The sequence below is a fragment of the Myotis daubentonii genome, chromosome 2, assembly GCF_963259705.1.
Source record: "Myotis daubentonii chromosome 2, mMyoDau2.1, whole genome shotgun sequence".
Classification (NCBI taxonomy): Eukaryota; Metazoa; Chordata; class Mammalia; order Chiroptera; family Vespertilionidae; genus Myotis; species Myotis daubentonii.
In genome coordinates, this window is record NC_081841.1 from 47544150 (window position 1) to 47560208 (window position 16059).

The 16059-nt window shown below is 42.3% G+C and overlaps 1 protein-coding gene across 4 annotated transcripts in view; it reads right to left on the reverse strand.

Moving 5' to 3' along the window:
- Positions 1–15830, reverse strand: part of SCAF11 (SR-related CTD associated factor 11) — an 88367-nt gene extending 72537 nt beyond the window's left edge. For 3 of the 4 annotated variants that reach the window (XM_059682648.1, XM_059682647.1, XM_059682646.1), the window contains exon 1: positions 15584–15830. The gene's annotated coding sequence lies outside the window, so the exon portion shown is untranslated. The remainder of the gene's footprint in view (positions 1–15583) is intronic. The other variant, XM_059682649.1, reaches the window with a different exon arrangement.
- Between the last annotated feature and the right edge of the window lie 229 nt (positions 15831–16059).

Here is a 16059-nt window from a genome sequence, read left to right on the forward strand (position 1 = left end):
GGAGATCATGGTTCAATTCCAGGCCAGGGCACATGCCTGGGTTGAGGGTACAATCCCCAGTAGAAGAGGTGCAGGAGGCAGCCAATCAATGATTCTCTCATCATCGATGTTTCTATCTTTCTCTTCCTTCCTCTTTGAAATCAATAAAAATGTATTTTTTTAAAAAGAAACAAATGGAAATTTTAGAACTGAAAAATACCATGTCTGAAATCGGGTTTCAATAAAGAATGCAAATACAAAGGAAACTCAGTGAATGTGGTAATACATCAATAGAAATAATCTAATCTGAAGAACAGAAAAATAAATGACTGGAAGAAAATGAAGAGTCTCGGGGCCTGTAGACAACATCCAAAGTTCTATTCATATCATTTGAGTTCCAGAAAAAAGAGGAGAAACAGGTACAGAAAAATATTTGAAGGAAAAAGGCCCCTAAAATCTCCCAAACTTGGTGAAAGCACAAATTTAAAAATTCACCAAGTTCAGCATATACAAAATATGAATAACTCAAAAAAGATAACATGCCCTGACAAATCATAATCAATTGCAGAAAAGCAAAAATAAAGAAAAAACAAAAACACCTTTAAGGTAGAGAAACACAACACACAGAGGAAGTTACTGCAAACTGCTCATCAGAAACAATGGAATCCAAGAAGACAGAAGGACATCTTTACTGCTAAAGAAAAGAACTGTTAACCTAGAATTCTATATCCAGTGAAGCAATCTATCAGAAATGAAAGTGGAAAAGACATTTCCAGTTAAGAAAAACAAAGATTTATCAGCAAGGCTACTATAAAAGATCCTATATAATAAAAGCCTAATATGCAAATCAACCAAATGGCAGACCGATGAGTCACTGATGCACACTGACCACCAGGGGGCAGACGCTCAACGCAGGAGCTGAACCCTGGTGGTCAGTGCACTCCCACAGGGGGAGCACCACTCAGCCAGAAGCCGGACTCACGGCTGGTGAGCGCAGCAGCAGTGGCAGGAGCCTCTCCTGCCTCCGTGGCAGTGGCAGTGCTAAGGAGCAGCAAGCAAGCGAGCGGTAAAGAGCAAGGGGTCTCGGACTATGAGAGGGATGTCTGCCGAGGGGTCCCAGACTGCAAGAGTGCGCAGGCTGGGCTGAGGGACCCTTCCTCCCCCCCCCCCCCCCCAGTGCACAAATTTCATGCACCAGGCCTCTAGTATGCTAATAAACTTCAGGCTAAAGAAAAATGATACCAGAGAGAAACCTGAAATTTCATTAACAAAGAACAAGAAAAATAGTAAACAGCTAGAAATAGATGAGATTATTTTTCTCATAAGTCCATTAAAATGTATGATTACTGAAAGTAAAAATTATATAATTGTTTATAGGGTTTTCATTGCATGTATATGTAGTACATGTGACAACTATAACATAAAGGTCACTGGGGGGTATTTACTTCAAGTGGTAAATATTAAGTAGACTGAATTTTAGGTATAGATATACTAGAGGCCTGGTGCACAAAATTCATGGATGGGTAGGGTCCCTAGGCTGGGGCGGCAATCAGGGCTGATCGAGGCCTTCCGGCTGCCAGCCAGAGCCTTCCTTCATTCCGCGTCGCCCCCTGGTGGTCAGCGCACATCATAGTGAGTGAACCAACTCCCAGTCTCTCAGTGGAACTCCCAAGGTGATATTTGCATATTAGCCTTTTATATACACTGAGTGGCCAGATTATCATGACCACCTGACGTTTGTATCAAATTAGCTATAATTTCGCGCTGAAGTTACGAGAGGGCCAGACCATTATAAATAGGGAAGCAGGTTGTTTACGACAGAAGTGATTTTTTTCCGAAGATATGGGTAAACAATGTGATTTAATAGCCTTTGAACGTCGGATGATTGTTGGCGCTCAGAGCCATGGAGCGAGTATCAGCAAAACAGCCGAAGGCCTGTTCGAACACCTTTGCTGTCTGCAGCTACCAAGATAAAACGTCTCCAACTCGCACAGGAACACAAGGATTGGACAGTCGAGCATTGGGAAAAAGTCATGTGGTCCAATGAATCACGTTTCCAGTTGCATCATGCAGATGGCAGAGTGAGAATTTGGCGGAAACAGCATGAAAGCATGCACCCCACATGCATGAGCACAACCCTTCAAGCTGGTGCTGGCAGTGTTATGATTTGGGGCATGTTTTCCTGGCATGATTTGGGCCCTTTAATTCGTGTGGAACGTCTGAATAGCAAAACGTACCTAAGTATCATTGCTGATCAAGTTCATCCTATCATGTTGATGGTGTATCCGAATGGACATGGCTTCCTCCAACAAGACAATGTGCCATGCCACAGTACTCGTATTGTGCAGGAGTGGTTTCAAGAACATGAGGGAGGCTTTACCTTGCTTAGGTGGCCCCCACAATCACCAGATCTCAATCCATTTGAGCATTTGTGGGATGAAGTTAAAAGAGCCATCAGGCAGCTAGTTCCACAACCATCAAATCTCACAGAACTGGACAGTGCTATTCATCAGGCATGGTGTCAGATTCCTCGCATCACCTTTCAACATCTCGTGGAGTCAATGCCAAGAAGAATCGCCGCAGTATTGAAGGCAAAAGGTGGCCCAACGAAGTACTGATGGGGTGGTCATAATAATCTGGCCACTCAGTGTGTGTGTGTGTGTGTGTGTGTGTGTGTGTGTGTGTGTGTGTGTATTATATATTATATCCCACATTCATCAAAGGCTGTTAAATCATGTTGTTTATCCATATCTTCAGAAAAGAAAATCACTTCTACTGTTGTGGTAAACAACCTGCTTCCATATTTATAATGGTCTGGCCCTCTAGCAACTTCAGTGCAAAATTATAGCTAATTTGCCTACAAACGTCAGGTGGTCATAATAATCTGGCCACTCAGTATAGAGGCCCAATGCATGAAGATTCATGCAAGAATGGGCCTTCCTTCCCCTGGCTGTCGGCACCGCCTTCACTCCAGCTGGAGCCACCTTTCTGCCTTCGTTCCAGCCCGGAGCTGCCTTTCCACCTTCCCTCGCTGCCGGGAGCCGGTCCATCCTTGCTGTTTCAAGGGACCTGGCATATATGGCATACGGTTCTTAATATGTTTGCTCACCTTCTTGGCGCTGTGTTTTAATCAAGGTCACCTCTCTGAGAAAGGTTGTTTCCCCAGGTAGGGATTTTCCCCTGAAGTTAGGGAGTGAATAAAACCTCTTAACTAAGTGCCAGGCGGGTAATTAATCACTTTAACTACGAACAATCATGCTTAAGCTACATAATCTTTACTCCCTGGAATGGAGATAAGAAATGCCCTAACCTTTGTAATAGAGATTGATAGGATTGAATCAACTGGTATAAATACAGATGTTAACAAGACAGAAAGGGACAGAACTTAAGAAGAGAGCCAAGAAGACAGAACCTACACAGAACCTACAGACAGAAGAACTTCGCTGGAGAGAACATGGCAAAAGATCCTGGACTGAACCTGACTACAGAAAATTGGCAAGAGAACCTGACTAAAACCTGGTGACTGAACCTGGCTGGAGAACCTGGACAGAACTTGGCTGGAGATCCTGGCTAGGCTGCTGATCAACTGAACGCTGTCTCCGTGTCATTCCTTCTTCGCCGACTCTGTCTACGCCTTTGGGAACCCCTGGACCCGCTGGGGCTGGACCCCAGCACCTCGCTGCCCAGAGGCCCGGAGCAGCTGGGGTGGTGCAGAACGCCTGCGTCCTGCCCTGCCCCCAGCAGCTCAGCACCTGTGTACGCAAATTAGCCCGCCATCTTTGTTGGGTTAATTTGCATACTCACTCCTGATTGGCTGGTGGGCATCGCATCTTTTTCAATTTGCATCTTCTCTTTTATTAGTGTAGATAGATAGAAGATAATAATTCCCATAGTAGCAATTAAAAGAGAGATTGTCAGATTGGTATTTAAAAAGACTGAATTAGCCAGGCCAGCCAGCCAGCATGGCTCAGTGGTGAGCATCAACCTATGAACCAGGAGGTCACGGTTCAATCCCCAGTTAGGGCACATGCCTGGGGGGCATGTGGGAGCAGCTGATCAATGATTCTCTTTCATCATTGATGTTTCTATCTCTTTCTCCCTCTTCCTTCCTCTCTGAAATCAATAAAAATATATATTTTTTAAAAAACTAAATTACATTCTGTCTACAAGAAACTAAATATAAAGACACAGACAGATAAAAGTAAAAGTGTGGAAAAGATATGCCATGCAAATAATAATCAAAGAAAGCGGGAGTGGCTATATTAACATGAGATATAGTTTAAGCTTCTCTCAAGGGCTTGATTGGATTTGTTTTTCCACCTTCAATTTTAGTTTTATCTAGTTCTATAGCAGTTTTGAAACAATAAAATTATTTTGCTTCATGCATCTGCCTCATATTAGTCATATCTGGTGTCTAAGTAACTGGACATGTACAACAGTTCCTAAAGAAGTATGGCCTAATGCAACAGAGCTGTCCTATCTGAAGGCTTTTCTATGACAAGGTTTTCAGGTGAATGATAGCTTACAAATTTTAAAACTATTAATATTTTATTCCCCATTCGAACAGTAGTTTAAAGAAATAATTTCTTCACAGGCCATCTAGGCATACAAAATAGTGTTACAATTATATTTATGTTAACAGATCATGTATCATTTGTAAGCTGTTTCACTGGAAACAGCTTTCAAAACAGTGTTGCTGTGGCTGCTCTCTTTAAAGTTTATATTTGTTCTTGTTCACTTTAAGCTGCTGAACTACTACTGTGGTTAGGATATTGAGCCTGGCAGGCAGCAAAGTCTACACAAGACTGCAGGAAAGTAGACCCCATGGCGATTGTGGTATTTCATCAAGCAGACACTGGGGAATACTAGTATGTGCAACATGAAGAGACATTGGCTTAAAATGAAATAATCGCAAGGACTTATGGTTTTGTGGACGTGCCTAGCTTTGTTTCCTGTGTCTGTGTAGGCTCCACCATCATGCTGAATTTTGTCAACACTGTGACCTCTCTAGGGACTTCTTAGTTTAATATTCTCTCTATTATGGATAAATACAGGCTAGGTCAAAAATGGAGTTTTTGTGTTTGTTACCATATAGAATATTGTGTTTTATATTTGAAATAGGGCTTCTTATTTTCAGTAAAAGGTTCTAAATCATTGGAATTGAGGACAAGAATAGCTTATTGTTACCTGAAACACTGTTTTCCACACTCATGATAAGAATATAATAGGTATTCGTACTTACTAATACTATGAAAGACAGATATTGCTGTATCAGAATAGTAGGCCATGTCCAGGATTTTAACAGTACAAATAAAATTTGGATAAAATACTAAGAGCAATTTATTCTGCCTATTTTCCTTATGGCAGGTGCTGTGTGGTGTGGAAGAAAACTTGGATTCTAAATCTAATTCTTATACCTACCAGCTCTATGATGCTTCAGAGGAGTCATTAAATTTTAATGAGCTTCATTTTCTTCTGTTTAAAAAAAAAAAAAGAAAAAGACAACTTTAACTATCTACCTAAGAATAGTTCCTAGAATTAGAAATCATGATTGTAAAGTACCCTAGCACAGTGCCTGGCAAATGACAGGTATTGAATAAATGTAAGAATTATGTTTTTGTTGCATATCCTAAGTGCTTCTGCTACTAAGAATGGGATCTAATGAATTATAATTTCATTATATTATTCTCGCTTTTCCAAGCTGTTTTCTCAATCTTTCTTTTTCCTGGATGGTATGATTTCAGGTTGAGCGTTATTTTGATCACCTTTGTTTCCTAAAACATTTTCCTTATGAACCTTTATTTACATTACTGAACTGGACAAAAAGCACTAATCAGGGACCTTAAAATAATTTACCTCCTTCATTCTTCCCCATGCTTTCCAAAATCATTTTTAGAATTATTAAAGTATTTTTTAAATGAAAAACATTTCACAGAGAATTATTTTTTAAATTACTGTAATGTAAAAAAATTTCTCTAATGAATATACTGCTTATTTTAAATGCAAAAGGTGACATCTCTAAAAATAAAACATTTTTTTTTTTAACTACACACACACAAAAAGCCCTATTAAAATACTATACCCCTTCCTGGTGCAAAAAAAGTAGAGTTGGAGAAATAGGATACAAAAGATGAACAGTAAGATAGCATATGCTAAATACCAAATATGAGGTAGAGGCATTTTTCAGGATTAATTTAGTCAGAATGAATTCATTTGAAACAGCAATAGAAGATAAGGCCAAAGACATAATTATAAGCGCATGTAAAGAAACTTTAAGTCCAAGGTAGGACTTAAATTCTGTTTTGTAAAAATCAGAGAATCACTGAGGAAAAATCTCCTTTTCCCATTTACCTATTTTGGAGCGGTTCCTGAGATGTTTAAATTGGGGTTTTTGAAGATAATGCAGCAGCACAAAGTGGGGGAAGAGAGGAAAGTATAGAAAATGAGTTAGGAAAATATGGAAAGAACACTGTGGAACAATAAAGAAGGCCTGCAGACATAGATAATCAACAAACCTGGAATACAGAATTATGGGTTGAGAGAGTGCTTACTTCATATCAGGTAATGACTGCATGCCTTTGCATGTTTAATCCTCAAAATTCCATACCACAGTATATTTCAAAAACTATGATACCACCAACATTGAACACTAGAACACCGCATTTAAAAAGCTTGAAAATTACTCACTGAATGGAACAAGGATATGAAACATAGAGAAAGAGTTAGCTGCTATTGCCACTGGACTTAGGTAAACATACTTAGTTAAAATAGATGAGAATTTTGGGACACTGATTAAGTCACCTATAAAGGTGACAATCAGTATATGGGACAACCAGAATTCAAAGCCAGGTCTGATTGACTCCAAAGCCTACATACAAAAAAAGTGAACTAATTTTTATCTTATTGTCAAAATTATATTTAAAAGACTGAGAAATCCAATGATAAAAGGGAGAAAAAGGAGAAAGATTAGTCTTATCACTAACAGAGAAGAGTCTCAGGTTTAAATAAGTAAAGTTGGTGCCGAAACCGGTTTGGCTCAGTGGATAGAGTCGGCCTGCGGACTGAAAGGTCCCAGGTTCGATTCCGGTCAAGGGCATGTACCTGGGTTGCAGGCACATCCCCAGTAGGAGATGTGCAGGAGGCAGCTGATCGATGTTTCTCTCATCATCGATGTTTCTAACTATCTCTCTCCCTTCCTCTCTGTAAATAATCAATAAAATATATTTTAAAAAATAAATAAATAAATAAGTAAGTAAAGTTGAAAATATATTTCATCACCAATTCTCACTAAAATTTTTGGTGTAATAACCTTCTATAAGAAACAAGCTAGCGCCGAAACCGGTTTGGCTCAGTGGATAGAGCGTTGGCCTGCGGACTGAGGGGTCCCAGGTTCGATTCTGGTCAAGGGCATGTACCTGGGTTGCGGGCACATCCCCAGTGGGAGATGTGCAGGAGGCGGCTGATCGATGTTTCTCTCCCATCGATGTTTCTAACTCTCTATCTCTCTCCCTTCCTCTCTGTAAAAAAATCAATAAAATATATTTTTAAAAAAAAAAAAAAGAAAGAAAGAAAGAAACAAGTTAGCCTGGCCTGGTGTAGCTCAGCGGTTGAGCATCAACCCAGGAACCAGGAGGTGGCTGGTTTGATTACCAGTCAGGACATATGTCCAGGTTGCAGGCTTCATCCCCAGTAGGGGGCAGCCAATCGATGATTCTCTCATCATTGATGTTTCTCTCTCTCTCTCTCCTTTCCTCTCTGAAATCAATAAATATATATATTTTTAAAAAGAAACAAGTTAATATAACCTGTTTTTATTTTTTGTTAATCCTTACCTGCGGATATTTTTCCATTGATTTTTAGAGAGAGTGGAAGGGAGGGGGGAGAGACAGAGAGAAACATGGGTATGAGAGAGACACATCAACTGGTTGCCTCCTGCCCCAACTGAGGCTGGATAGAGAGATATGTGCCCTTGACCGGAATTGAACCCAGGGTCCTTCAGTCCACAGGCTGAAGCGCTATCCACTGAGCCAAACCGGCTAGGGCAGAAAAAAGATAATATAATTTAAACACACACACACACACACACACACACACACACACACGAGCAAAATTCATGAGCAAAATGCCATAAGGATGGTGAGGAAACCCAGAATGAGGAACTCAAGCAGAAATGTGAGATCCTTACCACAACATATGAGAAGTCTGGAGTGAGACATGAATCCTGGCACAAGGTACCAGAGCCTAAGTAGAGTGAAAATGTTATACAACATGGAGAGAGCAACAGTGCCAATGGAAAATAGCTACAAACAGAGGATTGATCATGTAAGCAAATAAACTAAGGGTAACGAGAGCCAGGTATCTCCTTGTAAGAGAAGGGAGTTATAAATTTGAAAAGGGAGAAAATTATAAACACTGTAGATTAAAATTGGTGCCAACTCATGGTTTTTCTATACAAATATATAAATGAATATAGCACCAAAATCTTGGTTTCTAAATACCTTTCTCCACTAAGAAAAAAAAAATTTCCTTGAAGAAATTATTGATTCTAGGGTAGTGACAGGAAAAGTACAGGTGAGCCTGGAACATTTTCTTGTGCCAAAAAAGTAAGGAAGTGCTCAAAGCAAGTCAAAAGAACACAGAAACTACCTTGAAAGGACTTTCACTGGCCAAAGCTGAGACAATCTGAAAATGTATAAATAGCAAGTCTGATAAAGAATGGATTATTTATACAGTCTCAAAATACTTCCCCACACTTATTTAATTACTAAGAGCGGGGGGGGGGGGTGGGGGGGGAGACTTTACAGTAAAGAAGCTTGGGAGACTTTACCTTAATCAAGTGATCAAAGTGGATATCAGCAATTGTATGCCATCTGATAGGATACAATGAGAACATAGCATCATTACTGTAATACTCCTGCCAAAAAAGGCACAATCTCAATCCAACCATCTACACTAATAAAAGGGTAATATGCTAATTAGACTGGGTGACCAGCCATCTTCCAGATGTCCGACTTCCTTCTGGATAAAACCACAGTGGAGGGGGCGAGGCAGAGACAGTTAGGGGCCATCAGGCCACAGGGGAGGGCAGTTGGGGCCATCAGACTGGCAGGGGAGGACAGTTGGGGGCCATTAGGCCAGCAGGGCAGGGCAGCTGGGGGCCATCAGGGCAGTTGGGGGCCAGGCAGGTCAGTTGGGGGCCATCAGGCCAGCAGGGTAGGGCAGTTGGGGCCATCAGGCCTGCAGGGGAGGGCAGTTGGGGGCCATCAGGCCAGCAGGGCAGGGCAGCTGGGGGCATCAGGGCAGTTGGGGGGCCAGGCAGGTCAGTTGGGGGCCATCAGGCCAGCAGGGTAGGGCAGTTGGGGCCATCAGGCCTGCATGGGAGGGCAGTTGGTGGACATCAGGCTGGCAGGGCAGGGCAGTTGGGGGCCATAAGGCTGGCAGGGCAGGGCAGTTGGGGGCCATCAGGCTGGCAGGGAAGGGCAGTTGGGGGCCATCAGGCTGGCAGTGCAGCGTGGTTGGGGGCCATCAGGCTTGCAGGGGAGGGCAGTTGGGGGTCATCAGGTTGGCAGAGGAGGTTAGGGGCAATTAGGCAGGCAGGCAGGTGAGTGGTTAGGAGTCAGCAGTCCCAGATTGTGAGAGGGATGTCAGACTGCCGGTTTAGGCCTGGTCAGACATCTCCCGAGGGGTCCCAGATTGGAGAGGGTGCAGGCCGGGCTGAGGGACACCACCCTCCATGCACGAATTTCGTGCACTGGGCCTCTAGTAAGGAAATATCAGGCAAATCCAAATCGAGAGACATTTTACAACAAAACTAACCTGTAATATTTTAAAGTGTCCAGGTGAGGAAAATCAAGAAAAGACTGAGGTATAGTCCTACATTGAAAGAGTGTAAAAAGACATTAAGACAAAAGCAAAACAGAATTCTGAACTAGATCCTTTTGTTACAAAGGAAGTTACTGTGGAAACTTGCAAAATTTGAAGGAAGTCTTAAGATTAGGTGGTAATAATATAGCAATGTCAATTTCCTAATTTTGATATAGTTTATGTAACAAAAAGTCCTTGTCCAAATACATCTGCAACTTACTCTCAAATGGTTGGAAGGGGGAGTTTTTTGTACCTGTACTTGGGAATTAAGAAGATGCTGTCTGCAACTCACTCTCAAATGATTCAGGGGGAAAAGTTTTTTGTATTATACTTGGAACTTTTCTAAAATTTTGAGATTGTTTTAAAAAAAAGATTACCTACAATATTCACTTACAGCAGCTAAAACTAGCATATAAGCAAAACAGTACTCCTTTCAAATGAAGAATACATAAGTTTCCTCTTCTTGGTATAATAGTTACCCCTTATCCACAGAGGATATGTTCCAAGATTCCCAGTGGATGCCTGAGACCATGAATAGTACGAAACCCTATATACTATGTTTTTTCCTATACACATACTCATGATAAAGTTTAACTTATACATTAGGCACAGTCGGAACCAGCTAGGGCAGAAACAAGTTAATATAATTTAAAAACACACACAAACGCACACACAATTGCAATATACTGTAATAAAAGTTCTATGAATGTGGTCTCTCTCCCTCTTAACAAAAGAGCACTAATTTATTTTTCCTTCTTCACAATTTCACAGATAGATTTGTTCTTACTGTAGACCTTAGCAACCTTAGCAAACAATTATTTTTCTTTCCTACTGCATACAATTTTTTTTTCACCTTACTTAGTCGAGAATTTTCATGTTTCCACTTACAGGAAGCACTTCATGGCTTCTCTTTGTCATATTCTTCGGCATATCACTACTCCTGAATTTTGGGGTTATTATTAAGTAAAATAAGAATTACTTAACACAAGCACTGTGATACTGCAACTGATATGATAACCAAGACAGCTACTAAGTGACGAGCCACTGGTAGTGCATATAGTGTGAATACGTTAAGAGGATTCATGTCCTAGGTGGGACGGAGAGGAAAAGCATGAGATTTAAAACTTATGAATTGTTTACTTCTGGAATTTTCCACTTAATATTTTTGGACCGCAGTTGACTATAGGAAACTGAAACCACAGAAAGCAAAACTGCGGATAAGGGGGGATTACTGTATAAGAAGAGACTACTTTATTATTTATAGGATTCTTAGTGACTTTTCATCTATATCTACACTGTCCAAATAATGTAACTATTATTCTGATTGCACTGGACACATATTTCAAGCCACCTGTCGCTGTCAGCTACTGTATTAAGCACTATAGATATAGAATACTTCCAAAAACACATTAAGTTCTATTACTAGATAACACTGATATGGAGTTTGGGAGGTCAATTTACTAAGGCCAAAGAGTCATATGGACTTGGGTATAGATTCTTAGGAAGTCATTTAACTTCTCTCGAGCCTGAGACTCTGAGACCCCTTTCTATAAAATGGACTAATACACCCAACATTGCAAGGCTGCTGAAAAGATCAAATGAAAATGCATGTAAAATGTCTAAGACAGAGCGTTTGGCACATAGTAAATATCTGATAAACATTAGGTCTCTTCTGTAATGTGGGAGGATAATTTCTTAATCTTACTATCCTGCTTATTCAAAAGGCCAATGAGTTCCATGTTATTCAATTCATCAACACTGGCCCTATTGACTACTCTCCCCTTGAAATACAGGCATACCTCAGAGGTATTGCAGGTTTAGTTCCAGACCACAGCAAAAAAACAAGCTGTAATCTTTTTGTTGATGGGGGGGTCTTTTCCTTCAATTTGTAAGAAACAACTGTGAAATGCAAGTAAGCAAAGCGCATTAAAATGAGCTTTACTCTATCCTTTGGTTCTGTAATACCATACTCATCTTCCCACTTCTTTGACTTTCAGTATTCTCTGGGAGCTCATATTCCTCCTGCGAACTTTTTTTTTTTATGTTAGAGGCCATTATGATTGCATTCTAGCACCTCTTTTTTTCCAAGTTATATTCCCTTCCCTAGGCAATTCCACCTATAGCTTCAAATACCTATGTAAGAGACTTCAATTTTCTATTTCCATAACATACCTTTTGTCTGAATTTTAGAACCATATATCTAATTGCCTACAATCATTTCACCCTGAAAGTTCCAAAATTATGTTCAAACCCAATGTCTGAATCAAAAGAACCATGGTTCTTACTTGGTAACACCATCAACTCAGAGGTCATCTTTGAAATTTTTCTCTCCCTCACCTTCAATCCTTCACCTGAGAGCTACTGATCTTAAATCACTGTTGCCCATTTCCACATTTCTCATCCTAATTCAAGCTATTCTCATCTCTTCTGGACTACTATGTTTAAGTTTTAACTAATTTTCCCACATCCATTCTTACTGCCTCTCCTCCCTTTCAATACACAACACAATACAATACTAGTTCTGCCTTCTGAGACTATCAAAATTCAGTCTAGTTTGGCTTTTAAACAACATTTTAAACAGTTAAGATAATAACACCACTGTACTCTTACCTAAGCATTCTTAGTTCCTTCTATATCCTGACATCTGTTTCAGGGTCACATGCTGTCATAATCTCTAAAAATGTGGACCCCCTTCCCCTAAACATAATGCATGGAGAGAAGTTAGCAGTTTGTGCAAAAACTGAGACTTGCACAGTTTAAAGTTTCAAACCATAATGACTATTGTTAGTTTTAAAATGTTTCCAGCTGAAAGGTGTTAACCCATTAAAAGTATATTAGGGACCTACTATATGTCAGGCATTGTTCAGGTAACCAAAAATAGTAACCAAAATTGACAAACACTATTCTCACAGAACTTGCATTAGAATGAAGAAATACAATGAACTTAAGTTAGTAAATTACACAGTATATTGGAAAGTAATAAATGCTACAGAGAAATATGTGGCTTAAAAGGGTAAGGGAATGTGGGAGGAGGGCCTGCTGTTTTATACAGAGTAGTCAGAGAAAACCTCAGTAGCAACAGAAGTGTGGCTGGAGAAAAGAGTGAGGTAATGAAGTTAGAGAGGAAGAAGAGGCACAAAACGCTGAGCCATAACAGGACTATGAACTTTACTATGGCTGAGAAAGGAAGCCATTTGAGAAAAGAAGTGACAAGCTCTAACAAATTTTAACAGGGTCACTCTGGCTGTTGAGACTAGCTAAACAAAGATCAGTGAGACATTTTATGAAGCTATTTCGCAAGTGAGAGATGATGATGGTGTTTTCACATTTTATTTTGTTTGTTTGTTTTTTCTTTTATTCTCTTGTTTTCACATTTTATATTGAAACTTTATGTGCCTAAGCACTAGGAATTAACAAAGCCACAACTTAAAAAAAAAAAAAAAAAGACTATGAGAATAATGCAAAGATGAGTTAGTTTTTGGGAATAGCAACAGATGATACTCGCTATTTTAAATTTGAGCTCTACTCTGTGCTACTAACAGTTACCACCATTCAGATGCAACAAGATGTAAGGCTATTAACTTATTCTTTGGGTCAGAGGACATAAACAGAAATTCAGGTTTTAAGCTTCTTTATTTCACGAGTCAAGATCCAATTTACATCACTAAAAGACAAGGGCAAAGCTTGCCAAATAAGTTATAATGAATATGCTAGAGATGTATGACTTTGTATTACTTTTATGCCTGCTTCTCTCTTAGGTTTTACCACTCTCACTGAGGTACAGTCACTATTTGAATGTAAAACGAAGTGATTAATATACTTGCAAGCACCAAAAAAATATAGTGAAAAAGTGCAGCAGCAATAAGAATTGCTAATTTAAAAAAAAACAAACACACACACACACAACCTCATAGTGCATAAAAACAATATAAAGTAAATTCAGACTATTTTTGATATGGCAGTATGAAATAAAAATATCCAAAGATAACTTCAAAATTTCTTCTGCCCAGTAAATTAAAGTAACAACAAAAACAAAATGCTCATAAACATTTTACTGCAGCTATTAACCAATAACAAAAAAGTGAGATGATAAAGCCAACTGCCAAAGAAGCAGGAGGGAGAAAGCAATGATCTATAAAGAAACTTCCTTGTACATCAAAATTTGAATACTATTACCAGTGAAATAAAAAAACCACCTGTTATTTAAGAATGTTTTGTTTTCAATATTCTGCTACCAAGTTAAGTAGTTATTTGTATGAATTAACCTTTCTTTTAAAAAGAGAAAAATACATTTCAATGCCTTTTCCAAAATTCAGTGAAAATTCCCAATTTGGGAAAATTTAAGATCAGCATTTACTAGCCAAAGCATTATATTTAAAACTTTCTGATCATTTCTGCTTAAGTAGTTCACTGGTAGTATGATGAAGATGTTAGTAAAAATGTAATCCAAAAATGAATGAAAAATACACAACTCAGAAACACTGTATGTAATGTGGTATCCTATCCTATATAATAAAAACCCTAATATGCAAATCGACTGGACAGCAAAAGGACCGTCACTATGACGTAGACTGACCACCAGGGGGTAGAGCTCAACGCAGGAGCTGACCCCTGGTGGTCAGTGCTCTCCCACAGGGTGAGCTCGCTCAGCCAGAAGCCGGGCTCATGGCTGTGGAGCACAGCAGCGATGGCAGGAGCCTCTCCTACCTCCACAGAAGTAAAGGAGCCAGGGGTCCCGGACTGCAAGAGCCCCAACTGCAAGAGGGATGTCTGACTGCTGGCTTAGGATTGGGCTGAGGCAGGCGACATCCCCTTAAGGGACCCGGCCTGCGAGGGGGGAGGGGAGAAGGGAGGGGGGGAGGGGGGAGGGGGGCCCCTCCCCCATGCACGAATTTTGTGCTCCGGGCCTCTAGCGGCACTATATTGGGAGTATTTTAAAATTCAACATTTGAACCTGTGAATGTTTTAATCAACTCCTTTGAGAATCAAGTGTTTACTTTAAAAAACAAGTTTTCAGAATGTGTGTGTAGGTGGGCAAGCCCGCCAGCGATCTGAAGGTCTCTAATGGTTCCAAAGCCCTGGGCCGGAGGAGGGGCGGCTGATGAAGCTAAGTTTGGGTCCCCTGACCCTTTTGTTGTCAGCCCAGAAAACGGATTTCAACTTTGGGGGGCGGGAGAACCGTCTGACACGCAGAGCCTGGGGCAGGCGCCGGCGTGGAGAAGAAAGCGCCGGCTCGTCCCCATTCGTGCGCTCGGAGAGGTCACGGCGCAGTAAAGTTTGGTTTCACTTGCGGGCTCGGGCGCAATCGACAAAGCCCAGGCTCCCCGGAAAGCGGACCCCGGGGTCGGGGAGCTCCCGGAAGCCCGGCAGGACACGTTTCCACGGCGGGGAGAGGCTGTACGTGCGGGCTCGGCGGGGGAGCCCCCTGCCCGCCCCGCGCCCAGCGGCCACAGGCCGGGCCGGCGGAGGCGCTGGCTAGGCCACAAGGAGGAAATGGGACGGGGAGCCGGCGGCGAGGCGGCGCCCGGAGCGGGGCCTCCCTTGCGGGGAAGCGAACCCCTGCTCGCCGCCGCTTCCCCCGCCTCGAGAGGCGGCTCCAACTTTCCTGCAAGCGGAGGACGTCGCCTGGGCCCCGCGAGGTCCCGAAACTTTGTCCGCCCGCCCGCCGCCGGCCTGTAACCCCCACCTCGTCCCGACAGCTGCGCGAGCCCATCCAGCCCTGAGGTCGGCCCGTGTTTACCTCAGGCCGAGGTCGAAGCGCTGGCTCCGCCGGCGGCGGCGGCCCCACGGCAGGTCCTTAGGTCCCCGTCACGCCGCTGCCAAGTTCCCCAACATGGACTCCTTAGTCCGCTTGGAGATGTTCGGGGGACGCCGGGTCGGGAGGCGGCGGAGGCAATGAAGGGAGCGGACCCGAGCTGCGCTGCTCCGCGCGGCTTGCGCCACCGCTGCTCCCCCTCCCCCCGCCTCGTCTGGCCTCCTCCCTCCCTCCCGCCGGGCCCCCTCTCCCCCTCCCTCCGCTCCGCGCCGCCGCGCCGCTACTAGTCGACACACTACCGTGACGACGGCGGCCGCTGGACGCGCTGCACTCCCCCTGCTCGCTAGCTCTGGCTCCGCGCGCGCCGCTGCAGCGCTAGACAGCACCTCACGGGGGCGCTAGCAAACCACCTTTTGCGACACAGGAACGTGGCGGGCGGAGTCACGTCACGCGGCCTGAGA